Source organism: Lucilia cuprina, chromosome 3, assembly GCF_022045245.1.
Source record: "Lucilia cuprina isolate Lc7/37 chromosome 3, ASM2204524v1, whole genome shotgun sequence".
Classification (NCBI taxonomy): domain Eukaryota; kingdom Metazoa; phylum Arthropoda; class Insecta; order Diptera; family Calliphoridae; genus Lucilia; species Lucilia cuprina.
Window position 1 is genome coordinate 42,563,828 of NC_060951.1, and position 8,841 is coordinate 42,572,668.

Consider the following 8,841-nt stretch of genomic DNA (forward strand, 5'->3'; position numbering starts at 1 on the left):
GAACTAGAACTGAACTAGAACTGAACTAGAACTGAACTAGAATTGAACTAGAACTGAACTAGAACTGAACTAGAACTAGAACTGAACTAGAACTGAACTAGAACTGAAGTAAAACATACTTAGGAATATTACTAAAAACTTAGTTTCAAGATACCTCATTCGTGAGAATTTAGCAAAACAATCTATGTTTAAAGTAGCCAAATTAATTGTATTATATTTTCTTACGATAATTATACTTTATTTTCATATTTATAATTATTTTTTATGTTTGTGAGCAAATGTCTGCATTTATGTACATTCTCTCTTTTTTGGCCATTTAATTTATGTAACAACTAACACAATTTTATGATTATTTTAGCACCATAACAGAAAAAGGAAATATAATCTGACGACATAGTGTCCTTTGACATTTTATATATGTATATCCTTTGGATATGCAATGAAAAAGTGTGAGCATATTCATTCAACCAACTAACCAAGCATTTCATAACTGTTAAATACTAATACAGCTAAACGAATATTGTGTATATACACAGCTACACATGCATACAGCAACATTAAATAAAAAATTATATTAAGAATTATTATGTACATAATAAACATATTGTTATTGTGTTAGTGATATTGCTGCTGCTATTGCCGTCATCGTTTATAAACACTGTACGTTGACGACATATTCATAATGATATTGTTATGAATTTTTATTGCTTTTTTCGTTGTGATAGAAAAAAGAAGAGTGGATGGAGGAGAGAAGAGACATTGCCCAAGTATAAATATTTCATAATAAAACTGAAAATTGTTTATGTTTTTTGATGGTCATTAAAAAAATAAAGTTCAAATCTTAGAGATTTTGTAAGATTTACACAGACATCGTAAAGAAAACATTAAGAAATTATTACATTTCATTCATTTCAAAATAAATGAATTAAAAGGATATTAGATTTTTATAGTTGCCAAAGGGCAATAACGTTACAAGTAACTAGATATTAGGAGGTAAGAAAAAAATGAAGTTTTGCTCTTTTTTGTAGTAAATTTAAAAGTCAAAATATTAAAGCTTAATGCATAGACTTTAATCAAAAATTATTTTAAATGTTTTAATATTTTCAGAAATTAAAAACATCAAAAGCATTCCCAATTTTAGCCTATTCTTAAATGTTTAGATCATCATAAGTCTAATAGTGTGCAAAAGCCACCGAAATTGCTTGGAATTTAGCCCAATTTAAACTAATTTCATTTTCAATATTTTAACTATTATTATACATAATGTTTGATTTTAGTGTTAATATTTGTATAGTATTATTTTAATTGTAATATAACACTCTCAATTTTTGTTGGGCAAATTTTAAGAAAAGTTTATATATATTAATTTCTTGATCAGAATATTATCACGCTATTTCATACGAATAACTATTTGTGTGGAAAATATAAAGGGATTTTTTTATGCTTTACACTTTTCTTTATTGTATTAAATATTTTTTTAGATAATAAAAACTATAAAAATTTAATCTTTTAGAACAAATTTCTTACCTTTATCATGTGCAGTTTTTACATTTAATCAACAGAGGTGTGATACATGAGGTGCAAGCTGAAATTAAATAATATATTAATGAAATTAGTTTCATATGTTTTCAAGAAATTTTAATTTAGTTGATTTATTTAAACAAGCAAGATTGTTATATTCGATCACGTCGAATCTTATACACCCAACATCAGGACATTGCCGAAAATAATCACACAAAGTTTATACATATATAAGAAAATTCTTGGGTTTATAAATCAATGCTTTGTTATTATCGTAAGAAGTTTATAAATTTTCTGATAGAGAGTTTTTGGTTCTTGTTTAAGTTTCATAATTAAACTTGAATTTTATCGTTGTGATCATATTTTCGAGCTAGTAATGAAGGGGAATATATACGGGGCTTAGGGTCGAATATAGACCGAACCTCTTAAAAGTTGGTTTATACACAGAAAAAACGGAAAATATGTTTCAATTATCAAAATAATTGTATCAAGCTAGTTTTGCACCTATAACCAAAATGATGATATCAATTACCACATTTGTAAAAAAATAAAAAATAAATATTTTTTTCCAAAAAACGAATTAATCAGAACATATATTGTCAATAATTGAGACCAGATTTAACATTGATTAATTCAATAATTGTTTAAATTAAATATTTAATAAATATAAAATTGATTTTTTATTATTTTATTAATAAAATTAATTAAACTGTTTGGTAGAATTTTTTAAAAATCAATTACACACAACGTTAAAGGAATACTCGATATTTAACAATGCGTTTAGCATTTATAAAAAATATCACTTTATTTTCACAATTCATTATATAAAGTATTTCATAAATTGTCAAGAAACTTGAATATTATATGCGAAAAGTTTTATTGACTATTTAAGAATTATAAATATTCCTAGCACAAAAATTCAAAACAAAATATTTTGAAAAAAAAACTAAAATAGAAAAGTAGGTCAGAAAAATTTGTTCAACCAATTAAAAAATTAATTGAATCAATAAAAAATTTATTCAAAATTGTACACGTACGTTTTAAACATCGAGAGAATTAGGACAAAAAAATGTTTAAATAAAAATTAAAGAAAAACATGTTATTTGAAAATAAAATACCTATAATTTTTTCTGTGAAAATTTTTGTTCATACAAAACTTGTTTATGCCGAATGCAATAAAGTAATTTTCTGAGGAGGTCTCTATGAAGGTTTGGGAACTATTATCAACTGATCCTTGCAAAAGTTGGTAGAGAGATTTTGGCTTATACAAAACTTGTTTATACCGAATTACATCGTTGTACTCTCATTTCTGATATGAAATAAGTGTTCAAATAAAATTCTGAAGGACACCTTATATGAGGGATAGAGTCAATTATGCACCGATCATCATTAAAGTTAGTATAGATATTTTGACTCATACATTGTGAGCTATTACGAAATTTTATGAAATAGACCTTATATAGGGGATAGAATGACTTAAACTAAACAGAGATTTATGTTCACATCATACTTACATATATGCAGAAATTTATCGTTATACTGGCACTTTTAAACTAACAATGACTGTTAAAACTGTTTTTCGAGGGGCTAGTTGTGCAGGGGCTAGGTGAAAACATCGACTGATATTGCCCATTTTCAATACAAAACAAACTGTGGAAAATTTAAGATCTCTTGCTCTTTCCTTTCCGTCTCTATTGTACTTTCAACAGACAGATGGACATGGCTAGATCGTTTCAAAATCTAATAAGGTTCCAGAATATATTTACTGTAATGATTATAAGGCGAATATTTAAAAATTTTACAAATGGAATGTTAAAAAAATATACTCGTTTGATGGTGGGTATAATAAAAAATCAAATTAATGAAATTAAGAATCTGAATAACATTAATAATATTTGCCTCATAAATTTCATATTCTATTCTATATAAATTCTTAGATGAATTAGTCATCGCAGAAATTGATATAAAGCCATTTAAAATATAAGTATGTAGGGAAATTTCATAAGTTTATAAAAATGAAATCTTCAAAGTTGAACAAAAAGGGGTTCACAAGAAAATCTTTTAGCTTTTTGTTTAATAACTTTAAATTTTTTTAAAAAAGCAATAAAAAAATCTGAAATATCTTCTACACCAGTAGATTTCCTAATTACTTAATTTAATTTATTCTTTAATTATTGTGCAACTCTGCTTGCTATGGAAATAAAACAAAGTTATATATTTTCACCAAGCAAGTGTATACATAAATGTGTTTTCGTAAGAGAGTGTGTTTGTGTGAAAATGTATGTGTTTATTTTAAACAAAAACACATGCAAAGTATACTAAAGGCTAAGTGCAGTTTTACATAATGAAAATGTTTAATTCATCAGCTGTAGCCAAAGTACGAGTTGTATAAGCCAACCTTTAATGTTATCTTCAAGCATGGAAATAAGTTTATATATATATACATACATATTTACACATACATATGTAGATAACATACGAAAACCTTTATACACTCTACTACAACAATATAAGAAAATAAGTATGTAAACTCTGCGTTGTTGTTTCTTCTTATTTTGTCATGCAGTTTTTTATTGCTTACATACATATACATATATATATATATATATATATATATATATATATATATATATATATATATATATATATATATATATATATATATATATATATATATATATATATATATATATATATATATATATATTATATATATATATATTATATATATATATATATATATATATATATATATATATATGAATGTACCTACGTATACATAGCATTATGAGTGAATCTTCTTAAATTGCATGTGTGTATATGTATATCGAAGTAGTGGTAGTAGTAATATTATGCAAATGCTGTTGGCGATTTACTTTTTTTTACAGTTTTTGCTATTATTTTTTTATGTAGTGAGAAAAAGGTGGGAGCAGAAAAAATTTAAAAACTGTAAACAAGATTGACTTTGCATCTTACTTAACATCTCATTAAAAAAGAGTGTGTGCATAAATAAGTATAAATTTGTATGTGAGAGTTTGTTGAAGGACAATTGCATTGCTATGCATATGTTACTGTTGTTGTTTTTGTTGATTGTATGATAAAGAAAGAAAAAAATGAAACTTTGTGTCAACATTAATTCATTTTAATGCATACAAAATAGAGTATTACGCATACATTCTCTTTTTTAGAATCATTTATATATTAGTTTGTGTAACTTTTCATATACGAGAGAAATTAGAAAAGTTCTTGGAAATTTAAAAAAAAAAAATCATTCCTTAAGCCAACTTAAAATCTAAAAAGTTCTGATCAAATACTTCGGAAAATATAGTGAAGCTACATCCATCACGCAAAAAAAATATTTTTGGGTTAAAATTCTAGTTATTGCACTATTTTAAGAGCGATTTCTTAAATTAAAATATTGAAATAATATAAAATCATTATTTATTAAAAAATTTGTGTGTCCAGCGTGGCTACATTAATAAATAAATTTCTATTTGACTTACATACAGTTCACACAAGAAAAATAAAAAATAACTGAAGTAATTGTGAACTAGTTATATAAAAATTCCAACAGTTTATTTTTTAAAGAAACAAAATATTACAAAGTTTATATATAATCTTAGATAATCAAAATACAAAAAAAGAAAGCAGGTTAACTTCTTTAGCCTGGATCACATAATCACATAAATACAAGCATATATTTGAATGTATGTGTATAAAGTTATATTAAAAAAATATTATTTTCTAACATTTTTACACGTTTAGAATTACAAAGATCCACTCAATCATCTAGATAAAAGATATACATACATACGTATGTAGGTATGTGCAAATATTTTTAATCTCTTTTGTTTACTTCTTTAATGTTTGTATGTGTGCGTTTTATATATTATTCATAAGTTGGCATGGGGAAGAGAGAAATTCTAAGTTGATTGTATAATAAAGGCAGTGAATGAATATTTTCAATTTTGTGTTTTTAAAACATTCATATGTGTGCAAATTTGTTTTTTTTATTTTTCATTCTCTTTATTTTGTATTGCTGTTGTATTTTTGCTATACATATTGCTTTTAATAGAATTAAATTGACAGCTCAAAAGATTGATGACTTTTTTTACTTCATTATTTTGTCGACACATTTATAGATGTATGTAGATTTATTTATGTTTATATGTATGAATGTATACAGAGTATAGTATAACAACAGGCGCAATCATCATAACGTATATAACTTTATGTTTGTTTGTATGGTATGAGCGTTAGTATATACATATGTAGGTATGTATACAGTGCAGTGGTTGGTTGTTGTTTATCTATGTGCTTATAAATGTAAACAGTAGACATGAATGAACTATATGTGGCCCTTGGCATGATATTTTCATTATATACAAATTAGGTATGCCTTCTCACGTATTTTAATAAAATAATTATTTATTTTCTATTTTTTTTTTGCGAAATTTTAAAAATTTTTGTATTATTTTTATATCATAAATTTTCGTTATGATACGTATACTTAATGTGAATGATTTTCAAAACAATCATACGCATCAATGTTAAGTTATCGCAATTTATTTGTTTTTTAAAGCATATCGTAGGGAGTGATCATTAATGAAAGGTGTTCAAAATATGAGTACAAATTTTAAAAATTTTACATCGAAATTTTTTGGTGTACGATTAAGGGTTTTAATTAAATATTTTTAAAATTTATTTTTTAAAGTTTTTCTCTGATTTTTTAAATCTTTTTTATAAATATTAAAAAAAATATTTAAAAAGGTATATTTTTTTAATACATATACAAAATCTAAAGTTCAATATAATAGAAGTATTCGATTTAAATTAAAATATTTTTAAAATAAAAACGAAAAAGGAAGTATTTTCCTATAAAATATTATAAAATATTATTATTTTATTTTCTGTCAAGTTTTATTTACAATTTGGTATGTGAACTTTCAAAAATTAATGTCTTTCCTACAACGGCTTTGAGAACAGTTATTTATTTAGAAATCCTAGAAAGACGTTATACACAACATATTTTCTTATCAGTAAGTCGACTAACAATTAATAAGTCGATAACCATGTCAGTACCCACTCTCTTAGGAACGAGCTTCCATCATTTTGGAATATGTAAAGTTTTCATATGACCGCCATTTTATTAAATTTCTCCGCTGGGAATATTAGAACATATCTTAGGGTAATTTGTTAACTTACAATCTTTGTCCGATTTCATTATGAAATGGATTATGCCATAGCCTTTTTGTTGAGACCCATCTTGAATCATTCCTATTATACTACGTCCTTGAAAGTTGACTAGTCCTTAATATTTTCAATTAATAGACTTCTTATATTATTATTCTTATATTAAAAATATAATTCATTGTCGTATGATTGATATGTAATTATTAAATGAACCCAACAAATGTATAAAAAGGACCTACTACAAATCGTACTTTATTGTTGGAAAATACAATTTTAATGAAAAATACAATTTTATGAAAAATTTATATAAGAAATATCGCAATAAGGCGATATTGCCCCACTGCAATCAAATAATTTCCCATCTCTGTATTTTAACAATATGCCTGCAAAGTACAAGCAAACAGATATTCTATATTAAACTGTCAGTACTAACACTCATACCTACAAACATATTCACATATATACATTAATATGTATATTTGATTTTTTTTCGTCTGTAGTGCAAAATCATTGCAGATTATTAAATATTTATTTTATTCACAAAATTAATACAATTTTTCAAAAAGTAAAACATTATTATCTCTTACACTACCAAACACCTTAAAATTTGTTACACCTTCTTGTCGATTTGATATTTCGTTTTTTAATCTTAATGCTTCAAAACATTTTATTAACATAGAAAGATATTGCTGATTGAAAAAAAAAACTCAAAATAAAACGCAATTGTAACAAAATGATATATGAAGGTAAAGAAACGGTTTTATTTTATTTTTGTGTAAAAGGTAAACGAAAATTAATAAATATTTGAATAAGTGTAAAAGTGTGTAAATTGCTTTGTGATTTCATTATGAAAAGCTTAAGCTTGTGTTAAAAGGTTGCAACGAGATTGATAGGTTAATCAATATTTTATAAGTTTACTTTAATGTGTTGGGTATGTAAGATGTTTTGTATTTTTAAGGATTTTTTAGTTTAAAAAAGATGTTTTCGTAAGATAAAAATGTAAAATATTTATTACAAACAATATAATTGAAAACTTTAAACTTTCCTAATTATCCTTGTAAGTATACAAATCTGCAATTACTTTTTCTTATTTGGATTTTTCAACTAAAGTTTTATCAGAATTACAGTAAAACTTATATTTCTAGGTTCTCTTTCTGGTACGATTTTATATTCTTAAGGCATAATATTTTAAGTACTTTATTAAAAAAATGATATTTCCTGTTCTACATAAAGAAATTGCAATAATATATTTTAATTCATTTCCATCAAAGAAATTAAAACATAAACTTTACCGACATTGGAGCTAACGAAAATGATAAAAAATGAATGTATGAAAATCACATGGCAAATATTGTAAAAGCAAAGTAAAAAAGTCAAAAATTACCTTATTTATGCTTAAAGAAAATATATGAATATGTATGCATGGAACCGAAGATACTAAGAATATATGAGTATTTCTGATAAAATTGGCAAGAAAACCGTATTAAAAGCATTTTATAGTTGTTGATGTTCTTGTACTATGTATGTATGCTTAATTACAGTGGCCATAGACATGAACGCAAAGAAAACATTATTGATAAAGAAACTGAAATGCATGAAAAAATGCATAAAACCGATACGCCTAACAGATCCATATGAAAGGAAAACATATATTTGGTACATCATCACCATCAATATTGAAAAAGCAGGATAAAGAGGGTATATTCGACCTTGTATAATGCTACATTCCTTTTCTCTAAAATAAATTATTTTTCAAAAGATCACCTAGATATGAAGGAAAGAATGATTTGATCTGCATGAGACGAATAGCAAGATGAAAATTGGAAAATAATTCTAAATTTATTGCTGATTTTTTCTGATTGTCACCAACATCAATACAAAACATAATACTAAAATAATAAAAAAATCTTTTGTATTGGTCACTCATTGGATATGTTATTTTAGATTTTACGCTATGTTAGGGTAAACTATATTTATAGAAGAATTACTGGAATAAATATGATTAGAAATAACTTAAAATTGAACTAGAACTGAACTAAAACTGAACTAGAACTGAACTAAAACTGAACTAGAACTGAACTAGAACTGAACTAGAACTGAACTAGAACTGAACTAGAACTGAACTAG